Source organism: Pelodiscus sinensis, chromosome 31 (assembly GCF_049634645.1).
Source record: "Pelodiscus sinensis isolate JC-2024 chromosome 31, ASM4963464v1, whole genome shotgun sequence".
Taxonomy (NCBI): Eukaryota; Metazoa; Chordata; order Testudines; family Trionychidae; genus Pelodiscus; species Pelodiscus sinensis.
In genome coordinates, this window is record NC_134741.1 from 9011949 (window position 1) to 9026504 (window position 14556).

The window sequence follows — 14556 nt, forward strand, 5'->3', positions numbered from 1 at the left end:
AGGCCAAATGTCAGAAAAGCCTCTTCCACAAAAATTAGCAGAAAACGCTACGCAAATTGGGGATTGCAGTTTGTGTAGCTCTTTCCGGAAGAACAGTGTAGTGTAGACATAGCCTGAGTGTTGCACAGTACTGGTAGGAGACATGAGGTACAAAAGGGTCTAATGGCACCTTCAGCCTTTCAGAACAACCCCTTCCATCCACTGGGAACTGTCTGGAGTTAAGCCCACCCCAGGGTCAGCCTAAGGATTGCCTGTTCTGTAAAAGGTGCCTTGGAAATAAGAAAGCAGCTAATGTGACTTGAACCCACAACCTTTGAAGGTCTAGTTAGGCTCATACTAGGCATTATAACTTAGAAGTCCAACATGCTTTCCATTGCACCACAGAGCCTATCATGCTTCTAAGCTTGCTATCAATGCTCTCTGCTTTGCAGCATGACAATTGCTGGGGGAAAAGAAAGGGGAGGCGAGTCTGTCTCTTTTGGGAGAGCAGGCAGGAGAATGTGACCTGGCTCCCTGCACCTGGGCCCTGCATTTTTCATCGCTTCAGAGACACTTGTTAGTGGAGGAATAAATCACATTCACATGAGTGTAGATTAGGAAACTTTATTGCTGTTGTTGTCATGGAAACTCCCCACAGACCTTCCCCTGGGCAGCCCACTCACATTGCACAGATTACTTCAAGGTCACGATGCTGTGTAGATGCATCCAGCCTGTTGAAGGCCACCTTCTTTCCTCTCCTCTCTCAGGCTGGATTTATACTGCAGGCTTTTTATGCAAGAGCAGATGTTCTTGTGCAAAAATGTGCAGAGCATCTACAGTGTACGCACGGTCTTGCGCAAGGAAATTTACAGTAAAGTGTCAGAAAACAGGGTTTCTTGCACAACAGTTATTCCTCTCCCCATGAGGAATAAGCCCTCTTGCACAAGAACTTGTCCACAAGGAGGCAGTGTGGACAGGCAACTGGTTTCTTGCTCAAGAAAGCCCTAGAGCTAAAATGGCCATCAGAGCTTTCTTGCGCAGGAGAGCATCCACACTGTCATGGGCACTCTTGCAGAAAAGCACTTTTCTTGTGTAAAAGGACATGGCAGTGTGGACGTGCTGTTGCACAAGATCTTTTGCACAAGAACTCTTGCACAAAACAGTTCTTGCACATGAAGCCTGCAGGGTAGATTGTAGCCAGGGGGATTTGGGGTTTGTTACCAGCACTGAGCTTTGTACGGTAGCCCAGGGAACATTGTGAAAAGGCAAAACCTTCCCACCCTGGGTGTCCCTGGCCAGCCAGTGAGTGGCAGAAAGATTCCCTGAAGTGCTGACTTTGTGTGGTTTAAGCAAATTTTGCAGAACATAGATGAGGTAGCTGAGTGGTTAAGGTGATGGATTGCTAATGCATTGTGCTCTGTATGCATGGGTTCAAATCCCATCCTAACTGGGTGTTTGCTGCCCTTTCTCTTGCTTCTCCCAGAAGTTCAGTGGCAACCCCTCCTGTACCCCTGCCTGCCCCAGCCCCCTCCCACTGCAGCCTGGGGAAAGGGGAAATCTCCACAGAGACACTCCCAGATGGGACCCTCAATCCCTTCTGCCCTCAAGGTGAAACCTCACAAAGGAGATGCCAGGCCATGGGGGCCTCTGAGATTGCCCCAGCCCTGCAGCCTGTCCTACCTGGCTGTTGCCATGGATCCTCTGTGAGGTCACTGCCTCCCAACCAATGAGCTGAGGTGCTGCAAAAGGTCCTTGTGATGTCACCGCTGCCTTGCAGGCTCATGTCCCTGGGCAGCCGCTTGACATGTCAGCTGCTCTCCCTGTGTTCCCCCAGTCACTCAGGGATGGTTCTGGGGCTCAAACAGGGAACATCAGAGGCTGCTTATGGTGCCATATGCCCCCAAGGTCACTTTTTAAATGTCAGGGCAAGCCAGGATCTATCCTGTCCGTTCCCCAAGACCCCACCCCTTTGTTAAGCCCCTGCCCTGTCCAAACCTTTCCATGGACTATCCATTGCTAATGGACACTCACCACTATGACATAATTACAACCGAGACATTTTGCTAGGGCTGCAGCTGGGGAGAAATAATTAAACAGATTAAGCGTTTGAACTGTCTCATGTTAGTTGATCAAACTTTGTGTTAAATAAAGGAAAACATTACGGCTAGCACAAAACATTTCAGTGTTGCTTTATTTATGGCAGGGGTGGGGAATGTTTTTTGGGTCAGGGGCCACTGATTCACAGAAAAAACAGGGGCCACAAAAGTGAGAAACAAAAAAACTCTTCCAAAGGCCCCCAGCCCTCTCTGATGTGGCCCCCAACTTAGACACCTCACACCTCTGGTGTTCCAGCCCTCATGGCGTGAGGGGAAGGGACAGGGAGGACTGAGGTTCAGATTTACTTTTCTGGGGTTCCAGAGCCAATGGATTTTGTGGACCCGCTCAGGCTCTGGGTTGGGGACAACTCTGAGGGGTTCAGTGGCCCAGGTTCCCTCTAAGTTGTGCGGCAGCTCAGCCCAGCAGCTGCTTAATGACCCCGCCCAGCCAGGGGCTCAGGACTCTGTGCGTGGAGCTGCCTGCCCGGAGGAAAGACACTTCCCCCTCAGCTACAGCAGCAGCTAAACTCTCCCAGCCAGCCGGACCCTCCTGCCAGTCAGGTCTCACTGCCCATTCTCTTCCCCCCCCCCCCCCATTGGCAGCCACTCGGCCCACAGGACACAGCCGCACAAGTGGCCCTTTCAGAAAGGAGCCTCGGGCAGCAGCAGGGACGTTGTGGGCTCTGGAGCAAGGTGTGTGGGGCAGGATAGTGGTTTATAGGTTAGGGAATTAGCTCAAGTAACAGAGCACTTGCTTAGTATGTATGAGGTAGTGGGATCAATACCTGTATTTTCCAGGATTAGTGGAATCCCCACTTTCCTGTTCACAGGCAGAGCCAGCTGGGGGGGCTAAAGGTTGCCAGTGGCCCCTTGGTCTCTCCAAAAGCCAGCCCCAATGAGGCAGAAAGCTGCTGGGCCATGTCCTGGAGACAATTTGCAGGTGGAGCAGAATTCCCCATTGGAAAAGTGCTGCCTTTGTTCCATGGGCTGTGCTGTGTGGAACAAAACCCACGTCCAGCTGGGGAGGAATGGTGGCAATCCATCTTCTGGTGTTTGATTTAGCAAGTCCAACTAAGACTCACCAAATCAAACTCAGAGGGACAGGGCTCCCCCACCAGCTTCCAGCACTTCTGCTCTTTGCTCCCTTTGGCTTTCTGCTGGGGGGCACCGCTAAGCTGAACTGGAGGAATTTGCCTCCAGCTACATACGGAGGGATGGTGGAAAGAGGAGACACATTGGCTAGACACCACTGGAGGCTGCCTCCCTCCCTCTGCTCTGCCCTCTGACAAGGAGGGACAGTTCCAGCAGTGTCGGGGGGGGGGGGGGGGGGAAGAAGATGGGGATTTTATCGTCTTCACCCCCACACACCCTGCCTGGAGCACTCATAGCTTGTGACTCCCCTTCAGCCACCTATCTGGGGCAGGGCCTGTAGGACTCTCCAGGGCTCCTCCCCAAGGGCCCTAAATCAGTCTGAGGGTAGAAGGTCCTGCCCCCATCCCAGCACCACTGCCAAGCCCTCAAGGGAGAAACGGCCCAGTACTCGGGTTTGTCTTACCATTTTAACATGCTGAGCCACAGGGTTTGATTTGGTGGGTCTGGGCTTCAAGCCCCTGTTTGCACTGCCACCAGCACATTAGCTACATTGGATTATCTCCCCATTTCTCCCTCTGCCCGAGGGAGCCTGGAACGGGCAGATGTGAAGAGTTGGGCTTTGGGTATGTGCATCTGGGTGAGCCACAAATTCGATGCCACATTCGCAGGACCGTGAATTCAGGTGAATTGGAACCTTAAGAAGCCAGCTGGGCTGAGTGACCTGCTGTGAGCAGAACCTACTGGGCTGGGTGCCACTCCGGCTTTCAGGCCAAAGGGGACTGTGTTAATGCCACAGTGAAAGTAAAGGCAGGAATAGGCCAATCTCATTCCTGGAGCCCCTGGGCAGTGAGAACAAGCCCTTTGGCTCAAACCAAAGAACCAAGCACAGGCCTTACGAACCCTGTGGTAGCGAGTGTTGAATTTGTAACAAGGAGCCTCTTTCTCCCAAGTGTTCATTTGGCATCATAATTTCATATGGAAACTACTCTGCATTGCTGCACAAGTGACACTACTTCCACCCGCTACTGTGCAGTACCTGGAGGATTTGCGGTAGGCAGCAAGACAGAGTCCTCAGTTGCCTCTACATCATCTCAAAAGGGTTCTCTGTGTGGCCCACCAGACTGTTTCCTATTGTCCACGGACAAGAGTAACCAGATTCCAGCACAATTGCACGTCCCACAGGTGGGGGCTGGTTTGATGCTGAATCCTATGGATCAACTATGAGACCCCCACATTCTCCCTGAGCTCTGGGAGCCAGGTTTACAGGTTGAATTCTGTGTGGCAGGTGTCTTCAGGGGAAAAAAAAAAACAGAGAGAGAAAAAGAAGCCTTGCCTCTCTCTGGTGGTCTAGTGGCTTGAATTCAGCACTTTCCCTGCTGTGGCCTGGGTTTGATTCCCAGCCATGGAGAACAAACTCATCTATTCCAATGCAAACTAGCAAGTCTTCCCTCTTCTTTAGTGGGTGATGTTACACCACCTGTGACACAATGGTGGCTCATGACTGTACCCCTTCCAACCTCACCCAGACAACACCTGTCATTGACACAGGCCTTTCAGAAAGGGCAGAGTTCTGTGATGCAAACTGCCCTTCTCCTCTCACATGGGGGAAGCTCTGTGGTGCACTAGCCCAGCACAAGTCAGATTGGCATAAGATCCATTGGCTCAGTTTGGTTGTTGAAGGAGACAACACAGAACTGGCTCCAGCCCCCACTCAGTAACCTGGGGAAATGACACATTAGCCCTGGCACCTTGGAGAGGCAACGATTCCCCACTGGCCAGGGCAGAGCCTCCCTTTGACACAGTCATGCAGCCTTCTCCCCCTGGTCCTGCCTGCCTCTTTCCCCTTCTTGGGGCTCTCAGGGTATGTCTGCATTACAGAGGTTTGTCGGAAAAACAGCCATTTTTCGACAAAACTTGAGGAACATCCACACTGCAACTGTGTTCTTCTGCAAGAAAATTGAAAGGTCAGAGGGGCTTTTCTGGCATTGGTAATCATTCTACGAGGAAGAAACCTTTTTGTGACAGAGCGCTTTCAGAAAAAGACGTGTACAGTGGGGGAAGAAAGTTCTTTCGGAAGAGGAGGAAAGGGGAAAAAGCACAGCTACCCTGGTGACTGCTCTGTCCTTAGTAATCACAACTGAAATGCGAGATAGCATCCATCAACGTGGACTCTCTCTGTTGAAAAAGCAGATCGCTTTTTCGATGCACTTTTGCAGTGTGGATGTTCTCTTCTGGAAGAATTGTTTTTTTGGAAGATCCCTTCTGAAAAAAGCTTCTTCCAAAATAAGCCTGTAGTCGAGATGGAGCCTCAGGATTCATCTACAAAGCACACATGTCAAAAAACACTATTTTGAAAAAAAAAATTCAATTGCTTGTTTTGAAACAGCACATCCATACTACAGGGAAGCCTCAAAATTAGTCCAAGGAAGGCTCCCTAATGTGGATGTGGTACCTCGACTTAGAGCTATAGGAAGCATTGGGGAGTAATTACTTTCAACGGCCCTGGGCAGGAGCTATTTCCAAATAGCAGCAGTGAAGGATCCACACTACGGCTGTTTTGAAATAGCTATTTTGAAAGCGGCATTATTCCTCGTGCAATGACGTTTACAGGTTTGGAAATAAGCTATGGATGGCTTTTGGGGAGAGCAAGTAGGAAGAGGGCGGGCCACTGGAGGCAGTTGGTGCTCTGGCTGGCTCTTCTGTGAAAAGGAAAAAAGGGAACTCCCCCCATGAGTGGAGAACAGGGATATCAACCCCCCTGCTTCTTATATGCAGAGCAAGTACTTTACCACTTATGCTGATTCCCCAGCTCTACGACAGCAAAGTTTTTTGGGGACACTCAACTCCTCTACAGTGCCCCCTGTCTTCTAGGTTGGTGTTTCTCAACCAGTGGTATGAGTACCCTCAGAGGTACTTGAGAGAAATTTTTTTTTTGGGGGGGGGGGGGAGGTGCCTTAACACAACTGAAATCTGGAAAAAACTGAATTTTTGTTTTAAATTTTCCAGCACTTTATTATTTTTGTACTTTTTACACCCAAAAAGTTCATCACCAGCCCGGCTACAATAAAGTTGATTAAACAAATGTGTTGCAATGGTAGAAAAATTGTGTGTGTGTCTGAAAACTATAGCTACTGGGGGGCACTCATAATTTTTTTGAGAAAGGGGATACTTACAATTTTTTTTAAAAAAGGGGTACATTATAAAAAAAGGTTGAGAAACACTGTTCTAGGTCAGTTAGTTGAGGAAAAGGAGAAGGCTCCAACGAGGCTCCTTCTCACACTCGTGCTTGGGACCCTCATTCTCTCTCTGGCCTCAAGGGCAGATCTCCAGAAGGAGACTCCCTGTAGCAAATTCATGGGAGATCTCTGAGATGGCCCCTGCCCTGCAGCCTGTCCCACCTGGTCATTGTTATGGACTCCGTGGCTATGTCTACACTGGCAGGTTCTTGCACAAGGAACCCAACGCAGTGCTTTACCACTCTTACTAGGGAAATAGCTTCTCCAACTGCGACCTCCTCACTGCAACTTGAGACCATTGCTCCTTGTTCTGCCATCTGTCACCACAACAGCCTCTTCAGATCCTCCCTATAAGTAGTTACAGGCTGCTATCAAATCCCCCCTCACTCTTCTCTTCTCTTCCCCAGACTAAACAAGCCCTTCTCACTTGTGTGCAGCCCTGAACTGATTTCTCTGTGGGTCAGAAGCCCCCCAACCCAAAAAATGTTCCCCACCCCTGAACTGAAGGGAAGCCGGGAGTGCAACGTGTCACTCAGAAGTACCCATAAAACACCCTGATCGCAGGTACCATGGTGTAAGGAGCAGCTTTCAGGACTCTGAATTCTACAAACTGAGTTCATATCTCAGTAGGACCTGCTGGTAAAATGTTAATTTGCTGCAAATCCTTGGGAATCAAAGGTTTTGGCTTCCTTGTCATTAAATGCCCCAGAGTGTGTCTTTGCCCCCTGCTGGGTAACTGGTGCCCAGTAGAGTTAGGTGTTTGGTCCGGCTGGGTCAGTGAAAGGGGCGGGGTCAATTGATAATTGTCTGCTCTGAGGATTCCCTCCGGGGCAATGGAATTGGCTGCTGTCAGGAGACAGGATCCTGGGCTAGATGGAACTTTGGGCTGACCCAGTCTGGCTGTTCTGTTTGCTTTCTGGTCTTGTCCCCTCTGGGCCAGGAAGAACGGGTCTGCACAAGAGGGATTTTTCGCGCAAGAAGAAGCAGTGTAGACAGCGCCTTCTTGTGCAAAAGCCCGTGCTGCAAAAATGGTGGCTCATTAGGTATGCAAATGAGACATGGCAATATTTATCCCTGCACCTCATTTGCATATCTGATTGCACAACAATACGCAGTGTAGACGTAGCCCAACTGATTTCATGCAGGATCAGTCTGACCTTCCTGGTCTTATGTAGACCAAGCCCAAAAGTGCGGCCCAAGAAACATGACTGGCAGTGAGTACCCACAATCTTCTTGTCAATTACAGTGCAGGGCTTATGGACTTAAGGCAACCACCTTCATCACTTGGGCTGGAGGGAAAAAGAGCTGGCATCAAACCAGCAATCTAAGGACACTTGCCAAGCACACACTACAGTCCTCCGCTCTGCCAGCTGAACTATCAAAGGGGGCATGAGCATTATTGGTTTGTCCAGGTTGGCCCTTCTACAAGTGCCAGGGCAAGTGCTCCCTCAAATGGACAGCATCACAGACGAGGGGCTGAAGAACCCAGCAGTACAGGGGTTGTCACAGGTACTTCACGTGCAGATGGACCCCCCTACGCAAAACCTGAGCTAGATCCATCCCTGTCGCAGCAAAAGGAAGAAAGTTGGGTTCTTCTCATGTGACTGTTTTGTCCCAGAGTCTCTAGGGAAACAGGAGGGACAGACCACAAAAAACAAACCACTTGAGTGAACCTTGGTCCCGCCTCTCACTTGTGCTGCTCGCTCTCCCAGACAGTTCCTACGCCCAAGGCAATAGCTCCACAACCGACATATGTTCATAGAATCATAGAATAATAGGACTGGAAGGGACCTCGAGAGGTCATCAAGTCCAGCCCCCCACCCTCAAGGCAGGTCCAAGCTCCATCTACACCATCCCTGACAGATGTCTATCTAACCTGTTCTTAAATATCTCCAGAGAGGGAGATTCCACCACCTCCCTTGGCAATTTATTCCAATATTTGACCACCCTGACAGTTAGGAATTTTTTCCTAATGTCCAATCTAAACCTCCCCTGCTGCACTTTAAGCCCATTACTCCTTGTCCTGTCCTCAGAAACCAAGAGGAACAAGTTTTCTCCTTCCTCCTTGTGACACCCTTTTAGATATTTGAAAACCGCTATCATGTCCCCCCTTAATCTTCTTTTTTCCAAACTGAACAAGCCTGGCAGGTTCCACAGACCCAGCCTCAAGACCAAGCACCAGGGGGCATTAGACACCCAGCAGGGAACACAACATTTTATTTTTTCACCAGCCTGAGGACAAAGAAGCCAAAGCACATGAAGTAGGAGAGTTTTGTAGCAACCAGCCCAGGAAGGTCTCACTGAGAGTTGAACTCAGATTGCAGGGTTCAGAGCTCTGAGTGCTGCCTATTACACCATGGGACCTACAGACGCTCTTTTTCATGGACACCTATGACTCTCAGCTCTCAGGCTGCCTCTGCTCTCCTGGCTTCCTTCCAGCTGCCCCATCCCAGCTGCTTGTTTATTTTTTGTTTTTATTTCAATACCAGCTCTAGTAGAAGCCGCGTGACACTCTCCCCTCCCCCATCATGGCATGCAAAGGTCGCTGCCCCCAACCAGACTTTGAAATGGCCCCCTGCTTCCGCCCTGGCCCCATGGTGCTGACAGGAAAGAAACTGGAGCCAGGGGAAGCAGGAGGCACGAAGAGCCCCAGTCTACACAGATCCTTCTTGCGCAAAAGGTTCTTGTGCAAAAACAGACTCCCAATAATTATGCAAATGAGCATGGCAATATGTTAATCTGTGCTTCATTTGCATAAGTTTTTGCAGAAGAGAGCTGCAGTATGGAGATAGCCTAGGTGGTAGAGAGCCATGAAGTAACATAGACTCAGGAAAAATCCCTGGGCTGCAATCCTTAGTTACACACAATAAGAATAATTCACCAGCTCAGATGTGATTTCTAAACTGCCAAACAAGGAAAATAATAAAACCTAGTGGACTAAATAGACTTTTCCCTGCTCACACATTTCAAGAAGTCCTGCTCACACATTTCAAGAAGTCCAAGCAAGCCAAGACTGTGTGGCCTAAAGGATAATGCATCTGATTTTGGATCAGAAGAGTGAGTGGTTGAGTCCTTTTGCACTTGCATTTACCTGGCTTTGTCTGTGCTTGCAGGATTGGAAAGGTCCTCTGGAACAAGATGGCTTTTCTGTAGCCCTAATGGAAGGCCTGTAGCTATTCAGTAGGTCTAAACCCGTGGTCCCCAACACGGTGCCCGTGGGCACCATGGCGCCCGCGGGGGCATTTCTCTGCGCCCGCCAAGTGCTCAGGGCTGGCCTGGCCCCGGGCACGTGGCGCATGCGCTGCCGGAGCCGGCCGGGCGCGTGGCGCACGGTGAGCGCCGCCCCGGGGGCGCCGCGGATTCATGCCCCGCGGCGCATGGGGGGGGGGGGAGAAAGCGCTAGCGTCGGCCCTGGGCGCGCAGCGCTTGGGGGAGAGAGAGCCAGCACCGGCCCCGGGCGCGCGGTGCTTGGGGACGTGTGGGGGGGAGAGAGAGTGCTGGACCCGGGCGCGCAGCGCTTGGGGGAGGGGGGGGAGAGAGCGCCGGCCCCGGGCGCGCGGCGCTTGAGGGGAGAGCGCCGGCCCCAGAATGTGGCTATGGGGGGGCCCCGCCCCCCCGGGCGAACGGCCACACCCCCTGGCGCCCGGCAACCCCAAATGGTTGGGGACCACTGGTCTAAACTAAAGCTTTCTTCTGCTGCCAGACTGAAGAGCAGCTAAATCAAAGCCAGAGGGCTCTTGCTGTTTGCTACCAGCCTACTTCCACTGTGAGGGCACCACCAAGCTCAAATGACCTTAAAACCAACTCCAGATACATGTGGGGGGATGGTGGAAAGAAGAGACACATTGGCCTGGCAACAAGGCACCACTGGGAATTGAACCCAGGATCTTCTACTTAAAAGACAGGTGCCTTAGCCAACTAAGCCATGGTGTCCTCCTTGAAAACAGCCCCAAAAGCTGTTCTACTTTATGGTCCCAGACACCCCCTTCCCATTCCAAAGTGCAGCCGTCACAGCTGGACTGAGGGGTGGGCAAGCCAGGCAGCTGCCTGGGGCACCAACTGATGAGGGGCACCTGATGGCAGCTGTAAGGGGCACGCCGCGTCCCTTATAGCTGCCATCAGGCGCTGCGTGCCCGGTTCCCGCAGTGCCGGCCCCCTCCCCCATCCCCGCGGCACCAACCAGCAGCGCCCTTCCCCCCATGGCCACGGAGCCCTGCATGGCCTGGCGCGCACGCCAACAGCAATGGCCGGGCCGGGCTGAGCAGTGCATGTGCCCTGCGCCCCGGGGGAAGGCCTGCGCACCCTGTGGGGGTCCGCACATGCACTGTGCGCCTGGGGGCGGCGCCACGCACCCAGGCCCGGGTCACCAAAATGGCTCGGGCCAGCCCTGGCAGCCATTCCCCTCCAGCTCTTGCCATGACTCAAGGCCTGCGCAGCCCAAGACATTTGATTGGCAGCTGGTACCCAAAAGCTTTTTGTCAATTGTAGCACCAGGCCCCAAAGGGACAGACCCAAGGCAGCCGCCTGGTCCTATGGCCGGGCCTGCAGCCAGGGGGAGGGAGAAGAATTTCTCATTTCAGCAAGAGCCCCCGAAGGGGACGGCCTCCCAGAGGAGGGGCAGGAGAACCCAGCAGCACAGGGGTGTCACAGGCACTTCACGCACAGAAGGGCCCTTGAGTGATCCAGGCAGAAACGCCGCGTCTCGCTCCCTGCAGCTCCCCTTGCTGCCCTGGCAGGGGCTGAGCCTTCTCGCACTGTCCTGGGCCTGGCATCCCTCCCCCGCCCGGCACCATAGAAAGTCCCTTGGAGTGAGCCTAGGCAAGCTCTGAGAGGCTTGTGCCTCGGCCTCCTCTGCCCTTGGTGCCTGCTCTCCCGGCTGCCCCTGAACGCTGCTGGCCAAAGGAGGCAGCAATGCCAGAGAGGGGGGAGGAGCAAGTCCCGCTGAGGCCGACAGCTCGGGCTTAAGCCTCCAGCCCCAGCATGAAACCTTCAGCTGGACCTGTGTCGTTCCTTCCTGACCCCGCATAAGCTCACAGGGGGAATGTGCCCCATGTTCCATCCCTGCACCAGGCCTGGGCAGGCGGGCTCAGCCCTCGAGCAGCCCACAGGGCCTGTGAGGGATGGACTGAGAGCAGGGCCCCACTGACATGCCCCCGTCCTGCCCCACTGGCCTGCGTGTGGCGGTGGCACGGGACAGGCAGGAACGGCAACCGGGGAGAAAGCAGCTTGGACAGACGGGCGAGTCTCACTTGCTGACCAGACTCCCAGGCCCTGAGCTCTGGGGCCAGTCCGAGAGGGAGGGCGTGAAGAAATTCCGGGGGGGGGGGGAGGGAGGAGGAAGAGGTGACCCAGCCCTCTCCCCATCAAGCTTTTTTCTTTTTTGCTCAACAAGTTTTGCTGTTATTTGGGGGATGGGGCATGAGGGTTTTTCAAAAATCAAAAAGGGGGGGAGTGATGCTGAAAAGTTTGGGAACCACTGCAAGGGGACGACCCAGCAGGGACTAAAAGTGAGTGCTCCAGGTGAGGTTTGAACTCACAACCTCAGCATGTCTCCTACAAGTACTGCCTTATAAGTACTGTGCGCTGACCCATTGCGCCACTGGAACAGATATTTAAAGCATTTCTTCAAAGTCCTTAGATTGAAAAAGTCAAGACGCACAAAGTGGAATTGAAGTTTCTGCTTGTGCTCTTGTTCTTTCTTTTCACAGGCAGAGCCAGGGGGCTCCGTGCATCCAGAGACCCCTCCCTCTTCGGTCTCTGAAATAACCCTCCCTAGTGGGGCACAAAGCTGCTGGGAGTGGTGGAGGCCGGAGCACTAGAGATGAGTTGCACGTGGGTTAGTGCTCCCTTTGCACATGAGAGGTAGCAGGATTCACTCCCATCTTCTCCCACCTGCTCGCTGGTGCTGAGGGGCCGGCCCCTTTCCTGCTGCCCCAACTCTTATTCCCACAATGCACTTTGTGCAGGGACCATTGGTCTTTGTTCCAAGGCATGTGGCTGGGAGCCAGGACCCTTCCCAAAGTATACAACTCCCCCACCCCCCGTTCTGCTCACACTCTCTGGCTGCCTCCAGCATAGGCTGAGCTCAGGGGTCAGATGGGCGACCTGCCCTGCAGCTGTGATGGCATCAGTCACCTGAGCACAAGTCTGATCACAAAGCTCTAATGGGCTTCAGACAAGCAAAACCCCCCTTAGTGAACCTCAGGACAAGGAAGCAAAAAAGCCTGGAGCACAAGGACCTCCCAGCAACTGCCCCAGCCCGTCCCACTGAGATTTAAACTCAGATTGGAGGATTCAGAGTCATTAGTGCTGCCCCTTACACCTGGGACCTAGACAGAAGGTCTGGGGTAGACACCTGGGACACTCAGGTCTCAGACTGGCCTCTGCTCTCCTGGCTTTCCTCCGGCTCCTTCATCTCTCAGGACTGTCTGGCTACGTCTACACGGCACATTGATTTTGGAATAAGCTCTTCTGGAACAGTTTATTTGAAAATAGCACGTCTACACTGCAGGGAAACCTCAAAATGAGTCCGAGGAGGCTTCCCTAATGTAGACGTGTTACCTTGATTTAGAAGAGGCCCACGTTGAATAACTTAGAATGGCCCTGGGGAGGGGCTATTTTGAAACAGCAGAAGTAGAGCATGTACACAGGCCTCATTTTGAAATAGCTATTTCAGAATAGGCATTTTTCTGCATACAGTGAGGTCTACAGAAGTTGGAATCAGCCATCCGTTATTTCAGAGTTATTTCAAACTAACGGAATTGCTGTGTAGACTCTTGCATTGTTATTTTGGAATAACGGCCATTGTTCCAAAAGAACTTTTCCGTGTGGACAAAACCTGGCCTGCCCCACTTCTGCTGCTTTCAGGAAAACTCCTTGTTAGGACCAGTCACAATCTAGGGTCAGTGAGGGTCCATCTCAGCTGAGATGTGTGTTACACAAAAGTCTCTTTTCACTACCCACTTCTCAATACTGGCTGTAGACACTGCTCTCGCATGGAGGTGTAGCTCAGCGGCAGAGTATTTGAATATAGATCAAGTGGTCCTTGGTTCAAATCCAAGTGCCCTCTGTGAGAGTGTTGATTCAATGAAGACATTCACCTTTCTTGGATTTCCATTGTATGTGAACTGTTTAAATCTGTGGTCACCAACAGGTTGATGGCAAGGCCTTGAGCAGTGGCTTGCAAGGTGTCCTGTCTGCCCTGCCCCCATTTTCCTCCCACCCCCAAGAAGCTCCACTACTTACCTCCAGTGAAAATGGAGGTAGTGTGGGCTTCCTGGGGATGGACAGAAGTCCTGAAGCTCAGTGCCACTTTGGGAGATTCCAGAAGTGCACTGGCTGCTCTGCTGGGTGTACTGCAGGAGGGAGCATGGGTTCCCTGTGTGATGGCGTGTTGGGGTTCCCCAGTCTCCTGCAGCCCTGGAATGGCATGAACAGACTTCACTAGCCAGTAGAATACAGGTGGTTTATTGCTTCTCCATGATACAGCACAGCACAGATGTAATCTAGTTACAGGAACTGGGGGCTAAGAGGCCTCAGTGCCCCCCTTGAGATAGGGGAATCCCAGCCCCCTCCCCAGTTCCTTCTCCCCTGCTTTCCAGCCAGGAACTAACTCCCCCTCTCCAAGCCCTGCCCCCCGCCAGGGGCAGCATTCCACCTCCCTTTGTTTCTCCCCATGGGGGGGTTGGCTGGTTCAATGGGTATGGAGTCACCTTTTCATAATGTTTTCCCTGCTGGGTCTTGCTCCAGACAGCAGAGGTCACCGCAGCCCAGCAAGTACCCCCACTACGTCACACCCTGCACTGCACAGGAGGGGTGAGTCAACCCTGCAGGAGGCAGGCAGGAGGCTTCCCTGCACTGGGGGGTTGGCCCCAGGGCAGGCAGGCACTGGTTTCCCTGGGGGGGAGAATCCTTGGAGAAAGGAGATGGAGGGGACTCTCTGCCTACACTGCCTCCTCAGCTGCAGAACTCTGTTCCCCCACAAAATGTATAATTAGAAATCCTTCATTTTAGATTTAAATAGCAGGAATAAAAACCAGACCATTTATTTCAGAACAATAAACACATGATTTTATGTATCGCATAATTTAAAAATAAACTGTTTATCAGAGTGTGTAAGTAAGGGCTGGGGATAGCAAGTGATGGGCAGGAGG

At 52.3% G+C, this 14556-nt stretch overlaps 1 protein-coding gene and 1 non-coding gene across 2 annotated transcripts in view; one reads left to right on the plus strand and one right to left on the minus strand.

Moving 5' to 3' along the window:
• LOC142821521 (uncharacterized) overlaps positions 1-14556 on the plus strand; it is a 414847-nt gene that overhangs the window by 75907 nt on the left and 324384 nt on the right.
• TRNAI-UAU (transfer RNA isoleucine (anticodon UAU)) lies at positions 11916-12009 on the minus strand. The gene is made up of 2 exons: positions 11972-12009; positions 11916-11951 (listed from the first exon to the last, which is right to left on the minus strand). It is a non-coding gene; the product is annotated as a tRNA-Ile (tRNA).